The sequence below is a fragment of the Triticum urartu genome, unplaced genomic scaffold, assembly GCF_056163025.1.
Source record: "Triticum urartu cultivar PI428250 unplaced genomic scaffold, HENAU_Tu73 scaffold2, whole genome shotgun sequence".
NCBI classification, from domain to species: domain Eukaryota; kingdom Viridiplantae; phylum Streptophyta; class Magnoliopsida; order Poales; family Poaceae; genus Triticum; species Triticum urartu.
Window position 1 is genome coordinate 10,844,318 of NW_028260368.1, and position 10,599 is coordinate 10,854,916.

Sequence of the window (10,599 nt, forward strand, 5' to 3'; positions counted from 1 at the left end):
AGGTATGCTCTTTCCTTTTGTCGAAGTGGAATCGTAGAACAGAATGTGATACGATGAGATAGAATGCAATAGAAATAGAAACAAGGATAGCGAACGGGTTACCTACTCCTAAGGGTCAAAGCAAGCCCTTTAATTCAATTCTTTATTCTTACATTAAAATTCTTACATTAAAGAATGAATAAAATCTCCCCAAGTAGGATTCGAACCTACGACCAGTCAGTTAACAGCCGACCGCTCTACCACTGAGCTACTGAGGAACAAGGGGGGATTCGACCTCCTAGAGTTCAACTCCCGCTCTCAACCCATGAACAATATGAGTCCGAAGCTTCTTTCGTAACTCCCATAATTTCTTCGTAGTGGCTCCGTTCCATGCCTCATTTCATAGGGAAGCCCAAAGTGGCTCTATTTCATTCTATTTCACTTCCTAGCACTTCCTATCATTTAATATCCATCCCTTTGGTCTTATTGACATAAGAGATGTCATTTATAGTCTATCTCTTTCTATATATGGAAAGTCAAGAAATTCTCATCGAAACATCGAGAAATTGTGCATATAGAAAACTCTAAAGAAAGAAAAAAAGGAGACCCATGCCATGATTTTCAAATCTTTTCTATTTAGTAGTCTAAGTTTCTCGATGAGGATAATTAATTCGGTCGTTGTGGTCGGACTCTATTATGGATTTCTGACTACATTCTCCATAGGTCCCTCTTAGATCTTCTTTCTCCAATCTTGGATTAGGGAAGAAGGAGATATTCGCGACTACTGGCGATTTCATTATGGGGCAGCTCATGATCTTCATATCGATCTATTATCCACCTCTGTATCTATTCTTTCTTAGCTAAACAGGTGGAAGATCTATCCAATTTGGTTATATTATATCATGGACTCGAAAAACGGATCTGAATTTGACTGAAATGCACGATCTTCACAGGTATCACTTTTCACGATACCTAAAAGGTGGAATAGCGATTTTCGAACCATTTCCTATAAGAGAATGGTTTCCATTACTTTGAGAAATGGATTCTTATATCAAACTATAGCTATTGCATTAAAGAAGAAAAGAAACTAATAGAAGTCGAAGACGCGGAATGATAGTGAATAGAGAGAAAGATTCTTCTGATTTTCTTGTTTCTATCTACTAGACGCCGTAGAGAATTGAGAATTTTCATGTCTTTCAATTCTCGTACTCGTAATTGGAAAGTTATGGAAGGAGACCCATCATTTTGCAATGAAAACAACATATAAAACTCTGGACAATTTCGAAATCAGGCCAAGCGTCTTAATACATATGCAAAAAAATTCATTATTGGCCCACCATTGATTAGAAGATTTAGCTTGTATGAATCGCTATTGGTTTGATACGAATAATGACAATCGTTTCAGTATGTTAAGGATACAGATGTATCCACAATTCATTTAGAGTTACTTAATAGTCTATTTCTTATACCATATCTCTATCCCGTGAAATTCTCGAGCCAAAAGATGGATGCATATGCTGTGTTTCATTTTGCTAAATGATATCAATTAAATGGTGTATCAATTCCATAAATTGCATATAGCAATAAATAAATCAGCAAAATTCTTTCTAATATTTTAGATAGAAGAAACATTTCTTCTATCTAAAATATTAGAAAGAATGTACCCTTCTATCCAAATCCAATTTGCATCGATAAAATAAATCCAAATTCCAGTAGTAGATGAATAATTGCAAATTTGTGTGTGTACGAGATTAGAATAACTTCAAAATAACTGACATAATTTTGTATTTTTCCTGATCAGAAAAATACATGAAAAAGAAAGGAGGTAGAAAAATTTTTGGATTTATGGTTAAAGAAGAAAAAGAAGAAAACAGGGGTTCTGTTGAATTTCAAGTATTCAGTTTCACCAATAAGATACGGAGACTTGCTTCACATTTGGAATTACACAAAAAAGATTTTTCATCGGAAAGAGGTCTACGAAGACTTTTGGGAAAACGTCGACGTTTGCTGGCTTATTTGGCAAAGAAAAATAGAGTACGTTATAAGAAATTAATCGGTCAGTTGAATATTCGGGAGCAGTAATTTAATCGTTCAAATTTTTTTCTTGTTTTATTATTTTTTTAGTAGTCTTATAGTAGTCTTAGATTTTTCATTTTGATGAGCCTCGCTTTGAGGAATTCATGGAATAATCCATTTTCATGGAATAATGAATTAAGGAAGAAAGGATATGAGTCTACCGCTTACAAGAAAAGATCTCATGATAGTCAATATGGGCCCTCAACACCCATCAATGCATGGTGTTCTTCGACTGATCGTTACTCTCGATGGTGAGGATGTTATTGATTGTGAACCCATATTAGGGTATTTACACAGAGGAATGGAAAAAATCGCGGAAAACCGAACTATTATACAATACTTACCTTATGTAACAAGGATATAGAGAGATTGTAGAAAGGGGATAGGATAGTTATTTTTGCAAGAGACTTGTTGTAAATTCCTTAACTTAAGAAAGAAAAAAGAATAAAAACACAGATACATAACATAAAAAAAAGAATAAATAAGACGAGATTCGACCTCCCCCTACATATTTAATTTCCTCTCCTATACAAAAACTAGCAAGACCCACTCCATTGGTAATTCCATCAATAACACCCTTATCAAAAAACTCCGTGAGTTCGGTTAACCCTCTTATACCGAGGGTAAAGACCCTAGTATAGAAAATATCTATATAACCACGATTATATGACCAACTGTATATATTTTTTTTTACTTGATCTAAAAATTCTTTTTTAGGATTTCCTTTGTAAAAAGAGTTTATTAAATCCAAATTCTGAAAAAAAGAATAAGCGGATCCATAGAAGATATATGCTATGAATAAACCAAAGATAGCTAGACTTACAGAAGAAATTGCATTAGTAATAAATTCATATGAATTTACAAAAGAATTAGAACTTTCCTGGGTAAAGTTTATTGAGGGAGTTAACCACTTTGATAATATGGTTAACTCTGCTATTCCATTACCAATTCCTCCATTATCAAAAGAGATTCCTATGAATCCAATGAACAAAGTGAAAAGTAGTAATATAAGAAGAGGAAATAACATAGTATTTCCCGTTTCATGCGGATAGGCAAAAGTTTTTTTAGCCCCAAAAGACGTAGTAAAGGATCCTATCCTATTTCTTGTATTACCTTGAATTTTTGGTATATTTTGTGAAAAAAAAGAAACTCCACTCTTCGTTGTTGATAAAACGAAATCCCTATTCACTCCTTTGGGTATCCTTTTTCCCCATAAGGATATTGAATACAAGGAACTCTCTTTAGTGCTACTGTAATTTTGAAAATGAACACGCAAATACCCATCAAATGTAAGTAAATATATCCGAAACATATAAAAGGCAGTTAATCCTGCAGTAAAGGAGGCTATTATTCCAAAAAAGGGCGAATACAACCAACTATTACTAAGGATTTCATCTTTGGACCAGAAGCAAGCAAGAGGTGGAATACCACAAAGAGAAAGTGTACCCCATAAAAAAGTAGTTCTTGTGATTGGAATGTATTTTCTTAAACCGCCCATAAGAACCATATTTTGACTTTTATCTGGTGAATATCCAACAAGAGGTTCCATTGAATGAATAACGGATCCGGATCCCAAGAACAATAAAGCTTTTGAATAAGCATGAGTGATCAAATGGAATAAAGCAGCTTGATAAGAACCTATACCTAGAGCTAACATCATATAACCCAATTGAGACATTGTAGAATAGGCTAAGCTTCTTTTAATATCTCTCTGAGCAAGAGCTAAAGTAGCTCCTAAGAATAGTGTTATTGTACCTACTAAAGAAATAAAACTCATTATCAAAGGTAAAGATATGAAAAGAGGAAGAAGTCGAGCTAGAAGAGAAAATTCCCGCAGCAACCATAGTTGCTGCGTGTATAAGAGCCGAAATAGGAGTGGGCCCTTCCATAGCATCGGGTAACCATACGTGAAGAGGGAATTGTGCGGATTTCGCAACTGCACCAAGGAATAATAAAAAAGCACACAAAGTAGTAAGTAAAGAGTTAATTCCATTATTAGGAATCCAGTTATTAGCTATTTTGAACAAATCCCTAAACTCTAAACTACCTGTTATCCAAAAAAAACCTAAAATTCCTAATAATAGACCAAAATCCCCTACACGATTAGTTACAAAAGCTTTTTGACAAGCACTCGCTGCGATTGGTCGTGTAAACCAAAAGCCTATCAATAAATAAGAACACATTCCCACGAGTTCCCAAAAAAAATAAATTTGTATCAAATTGGAGCTAGTAACCAATCCCAACATGGAAGTATTGAAAAAACTTATATAAACAAAAAATCTCAAATATCCTTCATCGTGAGACATATAACCATCACTATAAATAAGAACCAGGATTCCTACAGTAGTAATTAGTATTAACATAATAGAAGTAAGTGGGTCAATCAAGTATCCAAATTCTAAAGAAAAATCATTATTGACGGTCCAAGACCATAGATATTGATAGATCGAACTTCCATTTATTTGTTGAATAGACAGTTGAACTGAGAATACCATAGCTATACTTAAGAGTAAAACACTAGGAAAAGCCCATATGCGACGAAGATTTTTTGTTGCTGTCGGAATAAGAATAAGGCCAAATCCCATTGACATAATAACTGGAAGTGGGAGAAGAGGGATTACCCATGCATATTGATATGTATGTTCCATAAGAAAAGAAATTGCAATTTTTACTTCAATTTTTACTTCAATTTTTCTATAAAATTGTTTCCGATTCACCAAACCAATTCTTATCTCTTTCTGAAAGAATAAATAAAAAGAATAAGAAAAAATACTGAAATTCTTAATTTTTCCAAAATTTATCTCATTGAAATAATTAAAAATTAAGAATGGGTTTAGTTGGTTAAATTAAAAAAGTTAATAAAATAACTAGGTAACGAAGTTATTTTATTAACTAAATAAAGATATTTATAAAAATAAAAAAAAAAAAGTGGAATCATTTTACTTTCTATTCATAATTCATTTTTATATTTCTTTAAAACAAAGATGAAACAGCTCTCTTGTTCCATAATTAACTGATTGAGTGAATTCCAATGAAAACCTATGTTTATAAGAAATTATCGAATAGTCCTTACTTCATATAGAACTAAAATTCTAATGACTATAAATTACCTAAGTTTTAGAATGTCTTGTTTAAGAGACTCAGTATTTTTTGTTTTGATTGGAATTCCTTTCCTTTATGGAATACCATTCTGAACTTAATTAACTATTTTCATTTTCCCTTCTTTTTATCCCCCCGTCTTATCTTATATGGGGGATAGGCTTCCATACCATATATCTATATATGGAGTATACTTGATATATAAATAGATATAAATAGATTTAAATGAGAAACCCTTCTATATATTCTATATTATTAAAAAAAAAGTATAAAATATATAAAGAAAAAATGTTAAAAAATTCTTGTTGTCTTATCCGCATTAGACAAAATGAAGTAAAAAATAATTCAAAATTTAAGTATCTTTCAGTATCTAAGTATAAATACTAATAAAAAGAAGAAAGAAGGATTGATTTGCAGCAATAGATGTCTTTCACATACAACTAGAAAAAAGTAATTTCCTTTTTGAATGGCAGTTCCAAAAAAACGTACTTCAATGTCAAAAAAGCGTATTCGTAAAAATATTTGGAAGAAAAAGACTTATTTTTCCATAGTACAATCTTATTCTTTAGTAAAATCAAGATCATTTTCGAGCGGTAATGAGCATCCAAAACCAAAGGGTTTTTCTGGGCAACAAACAAATAATAAGATTTTGGAATAATATGAATTGACTTATCAAAAAAGAATTCCAATTATTTAATAATTTGGATTCTTCTTTGAATGTACTTTTATGTGTCGAATTACTCGGTACAATATTCTTAGAACAAAAAACCCCTCTTATCTTATATATACAAGAAAAAAAAAGTTTTGTTTGGTATACTGTGTGCTAAGTATTCTTTTCCTATCAATGAACTTTTCATAATTTTCCTAATAGAATCCTCATATTCTATTAGGAAAATTATGAAAAGTGGAGTATTCTTACAATAGGACTTACAACTTCCACCTATCTTCTCCAAAATCATAAGGTTAGTAAATCTTATTAATAAGAGCATAAAGACTTTCATTCTAGAAATTTTTAAAAAATCCAAAAAGCCTTTTCTATTTATCCATTTTATTTTAATTTCATCATTAAATAGAAACCCTTTTGGATTTTTTTCATTGTATTGAAAGAATTTTCAAAATGTAAAGGGGAAATTAATTAGAAAAAATTAGTTCTATAATTGCAAGTTAGAAAAAAGAAGTTCCAACTCTTTCAAGCAGTGTTTGTGTTTCTATTGGGCAAAGCAAGAGTTTATTGTAAAAAAAAAAAATGGAAACGATACTACCAAACGAAGTCTATTTTAATGAAAACTCTAATGTTCCTAAATTTTATGGACTTTCCCAATATCGACGATTCCCAAGATAATAGCTATTATTCTTTTAAGTTACCTATTATTTGAAGTTAGCCGCCATGGTGAAATTGGTAGACACGCTGCTCTTAGGAAGCAGTGCTCAAGCATCTCGGTTCGAATCCGAGTGGCGGCATTCTTGAAAAAGAATACAATAGATTAGAAATCAATTCGAAATTTACAATTTTGTAATGGGACCTTCCCCTTATGCTATTTGCAACTTTAGAACATATACTAACTCATATCTCTTTCTCAACGATTTCAATTGTGATTACGATTCATTTTATAACCTTATTAGTTCGTGAACTTGGAGGATTACGCGATTCGTCAGAAAAAGGAATGATAGTTACTTTTTTCTCTATAACAGGATTCTTAGTTTCTCGTTGGGCTTCCTCGGGACATTTTCCATTAAGTAATTTATATGAGTCATTGATCTTCCTTTCATGGGCCCTGTATATTCTTCATACCATTCCTAAAATACAGAACTCTAAAAATGATTTAAGCACAATAACTACGCCAAGTACTATTTTAACGCAAGGCTTTGCCACATCGGGTCTTTTAACTGAAATGCATCAATCCACGATACTAGTACCTGCTCTACAATCTCAGTGGTTAATGATGCATGTCAGTATGATGTTATTAAGCTATGCAACTCTTTTGTGCGGATCCTTATTATCTGCCGCTATTCTAATCATTAGATTTCGAAATAATTTCCATTTCTTTTCTAAAAAGAAAAAAAATGTTTTAAATAAAACATTTTTCTTTAGTGATATTAAATATTTTTATGCAAAAAGAAGTGCTTTAAAAAGAACCTCTGTCCCTTCATTTCCAAATTATTACAAATATCAATTAACGGAGCGTTTGGATTCTTGGAGTTATCGTGTCATTAGCCTAGGATTTACCCTTTTAACCGTAGGTATTCTTTGTGGAGCAGTATGGGCTAATGAGGCCTGGGGATCCTATTGGAATTGGGATCCTAAGGAAACTTGGGCATTTATTACTTGGACCATATTCGCAATTTATTTACATAGTAGAACAAATCCAAATTGGAAGGGTACGAATTCTGCACTTATAGCTTTGATAGGATTTCTTATAATTTGGATTTGTTATTTTGGTATAAATCTATTAGGAATAGGCTTACATAGTTATGGTTCGTTTACATTAACACCTAAATGATTACATAAAATAAAACCTTCATGAAATGAAGGTTTTTACTTTTATGTTTTATTTGAGAACCCCTTGAACGCCTTATCAAAGGGTTCTCAAAAATTCGAGATAGATCTAATTATACTTTTTTACTTATTTCTGCATTATATACTTTTTTACTTATTTCTGCATTAATAGAGCAGACGAGTAAAAAAAAGCAAACCTATTTAGGATAATAATTGGATAAGAGAGCCTCTACCCTGTCAACGGATAGGGAGAGAACAAAATCTGGATAAATACCAATTCCTATTACTGGTAAAAAGATACAGATTAAAATAAAGAGTTCTCGTGGTCCAGAATCCACAAAATTTGCGTTTGGAACATTAAATAGCTTGTATCCATAGAACATCTGGCGTAACATAGATAATAAATAAATAGGAGTTAATATCATTCCAATTGCCATTACAAAAGTAATTAGTGTTTTTGGCATTAACAGAAATTTTGGACTAGTAATTAGTCCAAAAAATACTACTAATTCTGCGACAAAACCACTCATTCCTGGTAAGGCAAGAGAAGCCATTGAAAAGCTACTAAACATGGTAAAAATTTTAGGCATTGGGATAGATATTCCCCCCAGTTCTTCGAGATAAACAAGACGCATTCTATCAGAAGCGGTTCCTGCCAAGAAAAAAAGTGTAGCACCAATAAATCCATGGGATAATATTTGTAAAATAGCTCCATTGAGTCCAATGTTGGTTATGGAACCAATTCCTATAATTATGAAACCCATGTGAGATACAGAGGAATAAGCTATTCTTTTTTTGAAATTTCGTTGACCAAGAGAAGTTGAAGCTGCATAGATTATTTGGATCGCTCCTATTATTACTAACCAGGGCGAAAATAGATAATGAGCATGAGGTAACAATTCCATGTTGATCCGAATCAATCCATATGCTCCCATCTTTAATAATATTCCCGCTAAAAGCATACATGTACTATAATGTGCTTCCCCATGGGTATCTGGTAACCACGTATGTAGGGGTATAATCGGCAATTTGACAGCATAAGCAATAAGGAAGCCAAAATATAAAAGTATTTCCAAGGTTGCAGGGTATGATTGATTAATTAATCTTTCCAAATCTAATCCTGGTTCGTTGGAACCATATAAGCCCATACCCAGAACTCCGATTAAGAAAAAAATGGAACCGCCTGCAGTATACAAAATAAACTTTGTAGCTGAATATAGACGCCTCTTCCCCCCCCACATGGATAAAAGTAAGTAAACAGGAATTAATTCTAACTCCCACATGATAAAAAAAAGTAAAAGGTCTCGCGAAGAAAATAATCCTATTTGACCACTATACATTGCGAGCATCAGGAAATAGAATAATCGCGAATTCCGTGTAATTGGCCAAGCTGCTAAAGTAGCTAAAGTAGTGATAAATCCTGTCAATAAAATAGATCCTAATGAAAGTCCATCGATTCCCAATCTCCAGTGGAAATCGAAGACATCTATCCATTTATAATCCTCCTTTAATTGGATTAAGGGATCCTCCAGTTGGAAATGATAACAGAACGCATAAGTCATTAGAAGGAATTCTAATAAACAAATAGATATAGTATACCACCTAACGACTTTGTTTCCCTTATGAGGTAAAAAGAAAATTAATGAACCTGCAAATATCGGCAAAACAACAAGTATTGTTAACCAAGGAAAATAACTCATGATAAAGTGATAAAGACAAGATACGTTTTGACCAGAAAAGCCCGTGCTCGATTATTTCGAGCACAGGCTTCTTCGGTAAAGAGGAATCAGACGATTCGAGTGAAGTTTTTTGTAACGTATCAATAAGATAGAGCCATGCTACGTGTTGTTTCAGGCCCTAAATAAACGCGGACACTTAAAAAATCTGTCGGGCAGGCAGATTCACATCTCTTACAACCCACACAATCTTCGGTTCTCGGCGCGGAAGCAATTTGCTTGGCTTTACATCCATCCCAGGGTATCATTTCTAATACATCTGTTGGACAAGCTCGTACACATTGAGTGCATCCTATACATGTATCGTAAATTTTTACGGAATGTGACATTGGATCTATAAATTTTTCTTTTCAACATAAAATTTTTCGATCTGGTAAAAATGAAATTAGTACTATAATGAGTCATATGTATTGTAGACACCAGACGAAGCAATGGTTTATCCAAACTTCAAAAAAAAAAATCTATTTTTTAATCTGTTTGTGAGAAAGCGTGAAGAGAGCCAAGAGACTTTAATTTTGGATTTCAACAATAAATAAGAAATAAGAAAGAATTTTACGAATTGTACAGACGAATTCGAATTAGCCAATAAATTGGCTATCGTCTTTTCAATATAAATTATTGCAATATTCAAATTGCAATATCAATGAATTACAAATACAAAAATTCATTTAAGTGAAAAAGAATACTATGCAATAATCTACTAAAAAAAATGGATATTCTCAAATAATACTAAGAAAATAGTATTGATTTCTATTTATTTTAATATGTGCGCCTTTGTTTAGAGGATTCTATGTCTAATTATTCAAAAGTCTAATTATTCAATAAATTAGATTGATTGATACGAGTGGATTTCCTATTACGATGGATGGAAGAAAGAATGGATAGTCCAATAGCGGCTTCAGCAGCTGCAAGGGCTATAACAAAAATTGCGAAAATATCTCCTTTTAATTGGCGACTATCAAATAGATCAGAAAATGTTACGAGATTTAGATTAATTGAATTCAGTATAAGTTCAAGACATATTAGAGCTCTAACCATGTTTCGGCTTGTGATCAATCCATAGATACCAATCGAAAATAAATAGACACTCAAAAAAAGTACATGCTCAAACATCATTAACTAACTCCTTATCAATCTCGATTCATTTCAATATGAGGGCAAGAATTGAACCGATTCAATTAATTACAATAGAACAATTACACAACAAAAGAA

At 32.4% G+C, this 10,599-nt stretch overlaps 2 non-coding genes across 2 annotated transcripts; one reads left to right on the top strand and one right to left on the bottom strand.

Annotated features, from left to right (window-relative positions):
• Positions 1-185: 185 nt before the first annotated feature.
• Positions 186-257, bottom strand: TRNAN-GUU (transfer RNA asparagine (anticodon GUU)). The gene has a single exon. It is a non-coding gene; the product is annotated as a tRNA-Asn (tRNA).
• Positions 258-6,535: 6,278 nt separating this feature from the next.
• On the top strand, positions 6,536-6,615 carry TRNAL-UAG (transfer RNA leucine (anticodon UAG)). Its single transcript has one exon. It is a non-coding gene; the product is annotated as a tRNA-Leu (tRNA).
• The last annotated feature ends 3,984 nt before the right edge of the window (positions 6,616-10,599 follow it).